Source organism: Buteo buteo, chromosome 28, assembly GCF_964188355.1.
Source record: "Buteo buteo chromosome 28, bButBut1.hap1.1, whole genome shotgun sequence".
NCBI lineage: Eukaryota > Metazoa > Chordata > Aves > Accipitriformes > Accipitridae > Buteo > Buteo buteo.
Window position 1 is genome coordinate 7566679 of NC_134198.1, and position 13511 is coordinate 7580189.

Here is a 13511-nt window from a genome sequence, read left to right on the forward strand (position 1 = left end):
CTCGCCTTTGGGCAGGGCATCAAGGAGCTGGAACAAAGGCGTCCTTAGTGTGTATCGAACAGCCAAAGCCTACCTCAGAGTTGCAGAAAAATAGAGATTGTATTATCTCACAAATGGCTGTCATGAGACTAACTTGAAAGAAATCTAAATCTAGACATCTGTCACCCTGAAGGATCCATGTAGTAAGGTATTTAAAATAGCTAAGATTACAGTAGCTCCATTTGCAATTTAAATTTGCTACAGACTATCTTTTGAAAGCATATAGGAGAGTCCTAGCGTGTGAAGTGTAGTTCAGCGGGGGGTTATATTTGACTTGTATTAAGGTAGTATTTCTCAAACTATCTTTTGCCCATATCTGGCTTTCCCTCGCATCTAGTTTTTAAAGGGAAGGCTGAAATGCGTGTACACAACCAGCACCCGGCACCGCGCTCCGGCTTCTGCCTACGGAGTCCTGGCTCGGGGCTGCTGGGGGACGGCGAGGCTGCCTTCTCCGCTCCCGACCGGCTTCTGCAGCAGGGTCTAGAGCCTGCACCCACATAAGAACACGTTTCTGTATTACACCTGGGTTAAACAGATTAAACACAGGCCACGTGAAAAGGTGCAGGACTGCAGATCTCTGTACGGTGGGGGGAAGCACTTTCCTCTAGCACAGAAGTGCCTAAATCATGGGCAGGAACAGGGCTTGAAATGTGCCCGTCCACAGATTTTTTGGGAGGACTGGCACTAGGCTAGTCCTTCCTCAGCCGGCTTCCTAGGAAGAGCCCTGTCCCTGGGCTGTAGGTCTCCCTGCTCATTGCAGAGGAAGCCGAGGGGATTGCTTCAGGAGTTTGGATTCCAACTGGTTAAAACATGCTGCAGTGCTCTGGGCTGCAGAACTTAAAAGATTTTTTGGATTTTCTGGATCTGACTCCGAACTTCCACTGGTTCCCGTGAATATGCCAGGCAGCATTTACAAGCTAAGAGACTACAGTTTAGAATCACAAATAATTAATTTCCCGTATCTTCACTGCTTTGTCAGGATGACTTGAAGGATTATGATAGTGCAGGGCCCAAACAGAGATTAATAAGAGTTTCCTTTCCTGGTTAGCAAACCAACATACCCTCATCTCTGTCCCACCACAGGCTCCTCTACTCTCATTCCGGGGCATGGCGAACCCATCCCGGGTTCTTTAACTGATGTGAAGTATACCAAGGCTTAGCTGCTCTAGCTGGCAATATAATGTAGATGTAATATTTCTTATTGGGTGGTTCTAAAAATGAAGATTATCTTTGTACATAATCTTGCAAAAGTACCACAGATCAGGTTATATCCTACTGGAATTATGAGCTTGCATGGTAGGAACAGCATCAAGTAGAAAACATTACTGATGAAACAGATTCATCCACCATTATTTGAACAAATGGGGTTTTTTTAATGTAAGAAAAAAGCTATAATCTGAGTACTACCAGCTTAACAGGGTTATTTCAATGAGTCCGATCTCACCCCTCTATGTTGAGATCTTTGAGTGGTCCAATACTCCTCAGTCACGGCAAATATACACCTCATTCTTGCCTCGCAGGCTGCCTTTGGGGCAATTCTGGTCCTGGCACCACCACCACCAAGTTTTTCAATATGCTGGGGCAGATCCCTGTATCCCCAATGCTGTTCTTGCTTCTCCACTGTAAAGTGATGATAATTATGCCTAGCTACTATCCAAAATATTTATCTATAAGCTCTTCCAATTGCTTTAGGTAATTAATTAGTAACGTTTGCTCATAGTTTTTAATGTAGTCCACAAATTATTATTATTCTTTATAACGAATATGTTCTTTCATCTACAACTCCCAAGACTCAGAGTTGTTCAGTAACCAAAAGCAGAGCACAGGCAATACAGTAAAGCATGGAGCAAATGCATTAGAGATCACACCAAGGATAACTCAGGACAAACAATTGGCTCAGGAGCCAGAGAAAAACATCATGAAAAACAACAAAGTGAGAAAAGGTGTCGTGGTTTAACCCTAGCCGGCAACTAAGTCCCACACAGCCGCTTGCTCACTACCCCCGTGTCGGCGTGGGGGAGAGAATTGGAAGGGTAAAAGTGAGAAAACTCGTGGGTTGAGATAAAGACAGTTTACTAAGTAAAGCAAAAGCCGTGCACACAAGCAAAGCAAAACAAGGAATTCATTCACCACTCCCCTGGGCAGGCAGGAGTTCAGCCATCGCCAGGACAGCAGGGCTCCATCACGCCCAACGGGGACTGGGGAAGACGAACGCCATCGCTCTGAACCCATGCCGAACTAGGATGCATTTCTTTTCCAAGAGAGAATACTTTTGTGTTAGCAATAAATGATCATTGCCTTTCAACAGTGCAGCAATTCTGATCAGATGCCAGAATGAAGACAAAGGAAGTTGAATTTATTTAACTTCTCTCAGGTAAACAACGGGTTATATACAGCAACATGCTAGACTTCAGATTTCAAATGGCAGTGTCTTCTACAGAGTTAGCACAACATCAAAACTTCTTTCAGTCAGCTACTGGCGTAGAGGAAGGAACTAATGATTGTGAGAAAATATTAGTCTTTAGGGCTTGGAAATGATGTCCTTAATTTCTTGGTAGAGATTAGATACTAGTAAAACTATTTTTTATCTCAAAGTTTCTTTAAAAATCCACTAACAAGAAAATGCTATAATGAAAATCCATATACTGCTAATTATGTTGTCAATAATAATGAAAATGTTTCTGTCGATCTTCGTGAAAGTGGGTTAGATATTGCAGTGCCTCTGCATAGAAGTTGCCAGCGAAGTGCACTTTTTTGCTGGAGACCTGTCAAAGCCTAACACGGCAGTGTGTTCCTTCTGCGTGAGATGAAACAGCTACACTGCCAGTAAGAATATGTCAACATGGTAAATTTTCGCCTCTCTGGAAGTGGACAGCTTGATGATTGCAGCCTGATTGTGACACCGAGGAACATTACTGTCGACTCTGCTACCTCAGATCAGAGAGGAAACACAAAGGTATGTCAGCCTGGATAATCTTTTAAAGAGTTTTAAAATGCAGACGGTGGTTTCTCCCTCTTGAAAGACAAATTGCATGTCAAAGGTATCACTACGCACTAAATAGCTGAGTGGTGGTAGGATGCTTTTACCTCTGTTCTAATTCGATTCCACTAAAACAAATGCACACACTGAGTAATTTGGATTTGCACTTCCTGTAGATTTCCTTGTTAGAAGGTTTGCAGGTATGTCTCTTGAATCAGCAACTGCAGAGACGTCTCCCGAAGATAATCTGTCGTGGCTGTCTCCCTGCAAGGGCAACATCGCTTCTTTTGTACGTCCATTAGCAGGTCTGTCACAGGGAGGATGCTCTGAGCATGTTTGCATTGTGGCTATTCTTACTTTTAAGCTACCTTAAATAAGATTTTTTTCTAAGACAAAAGGCCTCTTGGAGGATACTAGGAATGACATTTCTCGTGTTACTTTTCAAAGAATACAGTAATAGCAATATTATAATATTTCGTACTTCTGTAGAAGTTTGCATTTGCTATTCTCAGAGTGCCATAAAGCCATTTTCTAATGTATGTCTTTAAACAAGTGGATAAGCACAAATCGAGGCCTGATTCCCTTCCCTCTTGTGTTGGCTTTGCCCTTGCAAATATGTTAATTTCAGTAAAGAAAATAAAGCTTTATTTTTCCGCCTGGTGGAGGGACTGACTTGCTCCGACCCCTGCCTGTGTCCATCCCATCATGCCAGGGAGGGCTGGAGGTGGTGGTATGGGCAGTATGGGCTGGGGACAATGGTGACAGAAAGTGTCAGGGCATAAGTCCCCGTGTGAGGGAAGGAGAGGTGTAAAGCTTTCCCTGGGTTTTCCAGGCAGTACTAGTCTTCGTGTCAGTGCCTTGCTGAGCATGAATGAAGACACATTGCAGAGAGCAAAGCCACTCAGGCACTTTTTACTTCCGTCACAGTAAATACCGTATGGTGGAGGTATGGCCAAGTAAGAGCAACCTGAAGGCCGTCTTCATGATCATGAAGACAGCTGCATGTAAGCAGCCCCCATAAAACTCAGTGCTCTTGTTTCCAGATACCACCTCTGGGAACATTGACTGTGGTTGTGACTGTAACTAACTGTGGGGACAGGGATGGGGTGCAGAAGTATTGGGGATATATTAGGAAGTTTCTTGCTTTAAAAAAACCCCAAACGCAAGATTATCTCTCTCCTGATCTGACATGGTTTAAGATATTACGCTGTCCTTTAACGTCCTGAGGGATGCAGTAACAGCATATAACGCTGTTGCAGTAAAATGGATAAATATTTTATTTCCTTCTGAAATGTCTTTTATGAGAGAGAAAAATTTTCCTCTTAGTTCACAGAGGACGGTGAATCTTTGAGAAATTCTGGCACAGTTGTTCGCACCCGTATGCAACGCTGGCTTTGCTAAGGAGTTTTGTACAAAATGGTATAGGTTCATACCTTATGTGACATAAGGACTGCTGCATGTCAGAGAGGCCACAGCTTGACTCGGATTTGATGCCAGAAGAAGCAGTTACAGCAGCAAGGCACACCAGAAGCATCACACTGTCGGGTGTGGACATGCCTGTAAGGCATCCACTTGTTGAACACCCCACCAAAAAAGTCACAGCCTGCAGATGTTTTAGGAAAAACCAAGACGTCTGCGCTTGTCACTGAGGGCCTTATACACACACTTTAGCTGCAGATTATAAGAATGTCAATCTGCTCCTAGAAATATGTTTTGGCAGCAGAAGTTGAGGTTTATGATGGCCAGGAGCCACCTCACCCTGTAATAGGAGTCACTGTACCCACTGAAGGGATCCCAGATCTTCAATACCAATTTTCTCAATGGAACAGCTTGATTTCCTCCCACTGTGCTTGTAATAGCTTAAGATTGAGTATAAGAAATAGGTTTTATTTCATCAATCACAACATTACAGAGATCTTCTTTCAGTGTTGTTCATTGTTGCTATTAAATTGAGAACACATGAAGAGGCAGTAATAGGGCTATTTTTTCAGAGTAATTTACAGCTGCTGAAGGTGTGGGCCTCAGATGTGCTATACTGACACAGATACCACTATCCGTGTGCTCTGTTAGAAGCTGAGAGAGTTTTAAAGTTTATTTTCTACTACTGCCTTGAGTCTTTGGGGGCTTTGGAACTATGTCCATTTCAAACCAGCTTGGGATAACTCTTGAACTTGCTGGAACTTTCTGCTTTTCCTTTCCTATTCTTCATTCTCTGAAATTTGTATACATATGCTTTTGAATATTCATGTTTACACTATTTTTTAGGATTTGTTTGAGAACTTCTCCATTGTACTCCTCACATTGCATGTTGCCAAGTAAATTGAATAGAAACTACCTTGTTCTTGCTTAATTTAAGTTTTGCTTATTAAGCTCAACCAGTTCTGAATACTAGCAAGCTGTTCCTTCTCTGCATAACCTGCATAACCTGCATCAACACATTTAAATAAGCTCCTATAGAAGTTACATCAGCTTTTCTGAATTTCCTAGTGGTGGTTCATTAGCTGACAATAAGACCACAAAACCCCTCTCCTAGCCTATATTTATTTCTTATATTTATTTTTTCCCCAGGATCATAATTGTTCATAGACCAACATTTAATTGGTGGGGTTTATATATTTATGTATCATCAGGAAGAAATTCCCACTATTCATAACCCAATCTCAAATTCTTACCCTTCTTCATAACTCTCAAGAAACAACATGTACTGGCATTTTGTAGCAAAGCCATAAATGTTTTAGTCCAGGCTCCTCACTATAGGATCTCTATTTGAAAGTGCACTCCTCAACGTTCAGCTCAGTGCTCTTTTGTCCAATAATTAATTTGGAAGTCAGTGACCTCCTTTTTTGTAGCTGCTTCTTCAGCATTTTCTCTCTAAGCCAGATCTTTTACTTTTGGTAAGTCCAAATCATTGTAGCCTTAAAGAGGTCATTGTTCACCTGGCAACATTTCTTTTGTTCTCTGGAAAGCATTTGCTGATTTTCACCCTTGTTTTTACCTCCTCATTGTGAGGGAATTGATTTCAAAGGCTTAATTGCCTGCTTACCACCTATTACACTTTAAAATATCTTTTTTACTAAATGCAGAATTCAAAGCAGTATTTTGACCATTATCATATTTGCTAAGGTCATAACAGGAAAAGAATCACGCAGTTAGCTATGAAAACAGTGTCTGCACCATTTTCCTCACAAATAATCCTATACTTTGTGGCATATTTTGAATGTTTCTGTGGAACTTAAACTACTCTTGAGCAAGTGTTGATTGATTACTACAAGAACATGGCTTTTGGCAAGAATTAAGCTTAACATTGGCAAGTTGCTTGATAATTATTAGAGTGTAAAAACCAAAACAAATACATGCGTTATGCAGGGATCTGAGTCTCAAACCACGTATACAGTTATGTGTTCCTCTTGGAAGCAATTCTAGAAGCCAGAGTTACACTATTTAACGTGAAAAATAAAAATACAATTAGTAATATTTACTGCTGAAATATCTAAAAGTGTTAAAAATAATTTCCAAATAGAGTAACCATTATGTGTGGTCTTCATCGGCTACACTTGTTGCTAAAATGCTTCCTATTGCTTTCCTTTCTCTTTAGCGATTCTGCTATAATATTTGTTGGAAGAGTTTCGTTTTGTTTTTGTCTTCAGTGACTTAATTGTAATTCTGTCCAGGAATTTCAGTGAAACCAGCCATTTACAATTTGGTAAGGGTTTTTTGTTAAGAAAGATTAAATGCATTTACAAAGTAAAAGTGGAAGCATTTTCATCTTGAAATAGAAGGAAAATTTTCTTGGTAAAATTCCAAGGAAAATGCCATGGAAATAAAATTAAACAATTAAAGTATAAAATAGTATCTACTGTTGTGCGAGTATCTGCAAAACCCAGGATGTAACACTGGTATCCAAGAGAAGTTCTAATCTTGGAGCACTGTTCTACGGTGAATCGTATCTGGACAAGGAAATTCCCTGGTTGACATTGTTTCTTTAAGGCAGGAGCCTCCAGATCTATTGTAGCTGCATCTCACGTGACAAGACTTCAGTTTTGTCCACCTGGCGTAACTTCTTTCTTACATAAGGGCTGCTCCCACTTCTGGCTTCCTCCACCTTCCTCACTCTTCCTCCAGCCCCCACCAGTGCCACAAGCATGCATCAGCTTGACTCTGTCATCAATTATGCACAAGTGAGGAAATGAGCATTTCTAGAAATTATTTAACCTCTTTCAGACACCTTTCTTGGGATACTAGAAAACACCTTTTTCAGATGTCTTTCTCTTTCCACTGGTCATTGGGTGAGTAACTCAAATTTTGATGTCCAAATTTTTAAATGTCTTAAGTTAGGGCAAATTAATCTTACCAATCATGTCTTAAATCAGAAGTTTTACTCTTGGGAGAAATTTACTGCTGTAGAGTACAGATGGACAATAACGTGCTCCTAGTAAACAGGCTTTGGGGGATCCAGACTCATAGGATATGACAAGTACTCTGTGATTAACGCACGTTAAGGGGAGTCACACGGCTATAACATCACCAGGCTACCTTTAAAATAGTCCTTTGCTCCCAGAAAACTCTTATTTATCATCTTTACCTGGAGTCTGCAGATATTCAGACTTTCACCATGAAAAGAACTGTAAGGACTGTTTTCCCCCAAAAGCTCAACATACTAGTTTGAGACACATTAGGGCCATAATTTCTTGGGGCACAGAGGAAAAAGCGATGAATGTGGTTTGGTTTGGGGTTTTTTTTAGTGTGTTATTTGTCTGCATTGTGCCTTGCTGAGACATTCTTGTCTGAATGTCTTAAGGTCTGGAGATTTTCAAGGCAATCTAGGTCAGCATATGGATTTTAGAGCACTTGGAAAATTTGATGATAAACAATAAGGTCATCTTGACATTGAATGTGATGGCGCTATGAACCAGTGAAAGCTTCTGTATTCATGCATGGAATGTGTAGATAAGTGTTGTATTTTGAAAATTCAGTGGGTACTTCTTCACCTGCACACGAGGATTTTGATTTGTATTTCCACCTTCATTCAGATTACTCAGGAGGTAATGTTCTCTTCAGAAATCCCTGTGTTTTCTTCAGAAAATGATGGCTCTGATTTGCCCCTCTTTAAAAAGAGATGGGTAATTGTATAAAAGTGCATCAGCTAGCAAAGTTGGTATAAAAAAAGAAAAGTTTAGGTGAGAGTGGCTGTTTTAGGATTATTCAGTTTTCCAAATAAATGGAATAACTGAAATACTTCCATTAGGATCCAAGGATCAAAGATCATTAAAACTATGGTACCCTGGTTTATGTGGAGAGGGGTGATTTTGCTGATCATGGATTCCTGTCTAACAGAGTGGGAAGAGTTGAATGGTCAAATATTGAATGACATAGAGAATGATACAGCTATTTATGTAATCACATCACACCTTCAGATACTACTGTACCACATGTGTAGCTCAAAATCTTAAATGTTTTGGGGTGGAAAAGATGCTCCTGTGGATAGATTGAGGCACAAGACAAGGGGCCCAAGACCTAAAAAAAAGTATATATAGTTGTGCAGATTCTTGTGTTTTTCCATTGGATTTCCATGGTCTACCACATGGTACTGCTTTCAGAACGTAGCTCTCTGTGCAATGACATTATGCATTGCATACATTTGCTACATGTTCACCAAGTACACAGTTATGACATAAAATAATATATACCAAAGGATGATAGAATTATTATAGTTAAACCATATATTAAGACTTGCACAAGTCCCCAGATTTATCATGTTTTTAATTTTCAGACCTTGCGTAAGTTAATTTATATAGGCTAACCATATACTTCTAAAGAGTGGGTGACTTGAGCTGTATGCAATGTAAGGGCATTGTGTAGACGTGACTTATGAAAGCAATCTTCAAATCCAGACTGGTAACATAAACCAGGCTTCTAGACTTGTATTTGTAATTAAATCTGGGAGCCACTTCATAGTCAGATCACAAAGTGCTGAAATGTGGATAGCTGCAAAAAAAGAAAAAACAATCCTATGATGTAAGTGGAAATTGCGAAAGGGTTAAGATCATCTGGATACTCTTTCTATTTGTCCAAATTAAAGACAGAAAATCATATTCGCTTAGAGATGTGTTCAGCTTTTGCGCTTACTGTCCTGAAATCTGAAATGCGTTTGACTGAGAATATTCCGTTACCAGTTTTATGAAGTCTTACAGAAACATACATTGCCCATTATATAACAAAAGCAGTGGATCAACTAAGTGTGGTTAGAAATTCTGTAAGCAAAACTGACAAAGGCCCAGTTCTCTTTCAGATTTACAGAGAGAGTCCTTAGATTTGTTCCCATGTAATTGAGGGCAAGACTGGGCAGAAGGGCATACTGGGAAATTCATGCTCCTGCCTTCATAAATAAGGAGTTGATTATGACATAATGTGATTCTCGCATAATAGATGATTGTCACATATGTTGCAAAACCCACTATTGTGCCCTCCTCTATATAAGGCTAGAATTGAGCCCAGTGTTTCTATTTTAAGCACTGAAATACAGTCTAATTAGTGATGTACTTATGTATTATTCCTACACCAGAGAAATAACTCTTACAGAAGGCTTGCACTTGTGTAACATATGTTTATTTAGCCTTTCGTAGATGTATTATCTAACTATTGCTTTTATGGTTCAGGCCATGGATTATTAATTGAAACAGTAAAATAAGCAATCATCTTTGGTTGCCATAGCAAAGCTACCCAAAATATAGTTGCTGAGGAAACCATACTGAGAATATACACAATATATAACCTAATAATGTTGATATACAGCTTTAAGACTACGAGGATATAAAATATACTTGTGCTTTTGTTGGGAGATTAAATATTGAATCTGATACATGCTTATTAATTTCCTTTTGAAAGTCTTCCTGTTGCATGTAAAGGTATAGCTTACTTAATTATCAGATATGTTATTTGCCTCATAATCTTTAGACTATGCAATGATTTTTTAAAAAATCCTGCTTCATTAAGGGAAGAAATGGACTTTGGAAAAAGATCATAAATGGATGAAAAGTGAGCAAACATCATCATGACAAATGCTACTTTCATAATACAAATAAAGAGCTACAACAATGAGAAAAAAGAATAATTAAAAATATAATTTTGCCCTGCAGCATTGTGGCACTTTATTTCTCATTGTTGGAAAAGGCTAGAATGACCTGCAACATCCAAGATAGGTCCTGTAACATATACCGTATCTTTTCTGACAGAAGCATGTATATAACCCTTTTTGATATGCTTCCAGTACGGAGGATTTCCGAACCTCCCCATGCAGCCTGTTCAAGGGCTTTGCTCCTCCACTGTTAGTTAGATTTTTCCAGTGTCTACCATGAATATTTATTGTTGCAGCTTAAGCCATTTACTTCTTGTCCTGTACATCATGGACAGAGAACAGAGGATTTCATTGCTTTCTGCAGCATCTCTCAGTGTACATGAAGACTGTTATCATGTTTCCAAATTAGTCATATCTTATCTGATTAAACAACCACAGTTTTTCTTGACACCTTATGTTTTATGCTTAGATTGCTACTACTTTCTTGATGTTCTGTGCCCAGAAATGGATCCCATATTCCAGCTGAGACCTAATCCATGCTTGATAGAGCAAGGGGACTACTTCCCTTGTCTTCACTTATTCCTAATTATAAATCCTAGCATGACTGGTTGTCTTTTTCTTAGGAGTAGGACATTGTTCACTCATGTTCAGTTTGTGATCCACTGTAATCCCCAAGATCAATTTTTAAAGAACTGCTACCTAAATCAGATGTTTTACATCCTGCATTTGTGCAGTCAATTATTGCTAAGAATAGAAACCTGCATTTATTCATGGTGAATTGTTTCCTGTTCTTCAGTAAATCATTTCTTGTTTGTTAAGAGTATTTGAACACTGATGATGCTAGCCAAGATATTTGCAGCCCCTTTTAGTTTTATCTTTCACAAATATAATAATCATAATAATGTAATAAAAAGAGCATAAGAAGCCTTTCTATTTAATCCTCAGACCCTTAATGAAAATGTTGGGTTAGTACTAAAGCCAGGACAGACTACAATGGAACTTCAATACATCCATCTATTTTTGACAGCCATCTACTGTCCGCTGCTGTCTAGCCTCTGGCTGTCCAACCGGTTTTGCATCGTGCAGTAGGAGATTGAGCAAGACCTATTTCCCTAACTTGCGTATGACAAGTCCGTCCTGCTAGATTGCTTTCCCTAGACATTCAGCAGGCTGAGACCTCCCATTACCTAAAGGTCCCGTACTTACTTCTACCTCCTGTAGACAAAAACCTCCCTTAGCATAATATTCCTTGTCTGTAATCAACTGCTCCCCATGGATGTACCTATGCTCTTCTATTTTCTTAACCTTGAATAAACCTTCCTTCAGCTGGTTCAACTTTTTCCATATTCTGGGTCCCCAAGCTGCTAACTTGGTGCTGAGTAAACAGGGTAACATCTCATTATTTGCCTACTTTTAGTGAAAAAGCTATATCCCTTAGTATTGACAAGTGAGTCATGTGAGATTTTCCACAAAATATATGCTATGACTACTTAGTCACGTCCTTAATCATGTAGTAAGATTTCCAGCTCTTCTTATTTAGCTTCACAATTCTGGCAAAGATATGCAGACATTTAGGGTATTTAACAAACCAACTCATCATCCTCTCTCTCTCTTTCTGCTATACCCTATTATGGGTAGGATTAGCTTTTTCATCTGCCTTTAGATCTTTCCCGAGGCTCTTGTATTTTCTCACAACCCCTTCACAACAGATTAGCATGTGACATGAGGAAGACATTGCCTTTGCCCGGCATCACAGGGAAAAATGACCGTGGAAGGAGCCACGTCCCTCCTGACAACTGTCCTGCCCAACCCCAACCCTTCAGCCTTTCCTCAGGACCTTGCAAATATTCCCAATCTGGGTTATGCCAGGGCTGGGCAGAAGGGTGCTGGTGGGCGAGCGGGGCTGGGCTGGGGCTGTGATCGGGGCAGCCCAGCGCCCCGTGGAGCTGTAGCCACAAGGCAGGTCTGCGGCCCCGCCGGGAAGCCCAGGAGACAAGTCAGGGTCAGGATCAGGACCGTCAGGGCACAAGGCTGGACACAGGCAGAGCTGCAAGGTGCCTCCAGCAAGCACCAAAGTGCAGGTCCCACCGCAGAGGAGGCCCCTGAGGAGGTTTTTCACGGCCCTTTTTCACAACTCGGCTGTTTTCTGAGAAGCCGGATCCCAGGTTACGTGGCTGCACCAGATCAGGGCAGACCTTGAGCATGGGCAGTTAAATCCTGGGAGAGGACTACTGTCACGGTCCATTCGGATCTCTCAAATTTACAGGACAATGCACTCTGTAAATTAAACTTTATTTTGTGAGCTCATTAGGAAAGAAAACAAACACACACAACAAACAAGGGCTCAATCCTCTTTGTACAGACTAGTCTAACATGTGAATTTGCTCATTCATCCCTTAATTGATGAAGTTTCTCATTCACAAGTTCTCTAATTCATAACTCGTAACTTGTGCACCTGTGAGCAAGATAGTTACCTGGCCAACGGTGAGAGCGCTCATCCTTCCTCCTCTGTCACGGTGCGGGCGTCCCCTGGGTCACACCAGGAAGCACAAAAGCCTCAGCAGTCCAGCTGCTGTTGAATCCGCTTCCAAAACTTTTTGGGTAAGCTGATGTATTTATACCTCCCAGCTTGGAAGTTTGGCGCATCCCATTTCGAGGGTCGCATCCCATTTTGAGGGTCGCATCCCATTTCGAGGGTCGCATCCCACTTCGAGGGTCGCATCCCATTTCGAGGGTCGCATCCCATTTCGAGGGTCGCATCCCACTTCAAGGGTCGCATCCCACTTCGAGGGTCGCATCCCACTTCGAGGGTCGCATCCCATTTCGAGGGTCGCATCCCATTTCGAGGGTCGCATCCCATTATTTCGAGGGTCGCATCCCATTTCAAGAGCTGCAGGTGGCAGTGGCTGTGTAGTGACCTCTAGCCCTTTCCAGCCACCGTGTCCTGCCTACGCGTTGCCGTTGCTTCGACCTAACGGCACTGCTCCCTGCGTACGTCAGGCCTTGGCATGAGCTGTGTGTTAGCCAAAATCGGAGCAGGTGTTGAATGAAAGTCGCAGCTGTGGAGAAAGGCAGTTAGAGGCCGGTCAGGTCAGTGTCCTGAGCCATGGTAGGTTACTTACGGCAGTATCCTCGGTGCTCTTGTGGACGACAAATAAGGGACACAAAATCCTTGGACATCTTTTGGTTACTCCGGGAAGGTGACACAGTTCTTGGTCTCCAGGTGGTGCCAGAGTGGTGTACTGGGTTGTGTTGTGGCAGGCACATGCTTTAAAACAAGAAGTTACTTTACGCAGAAAACTGGTCATCCACAGACTCATCAATAATTTTAGCCAGAAACTTCAATAAGGATTTTTAGGAGACTGAGCTTAGGAGGTTGTGCAGAATTATTGCCTTAATGCTCCCTAAGCAAAGCCT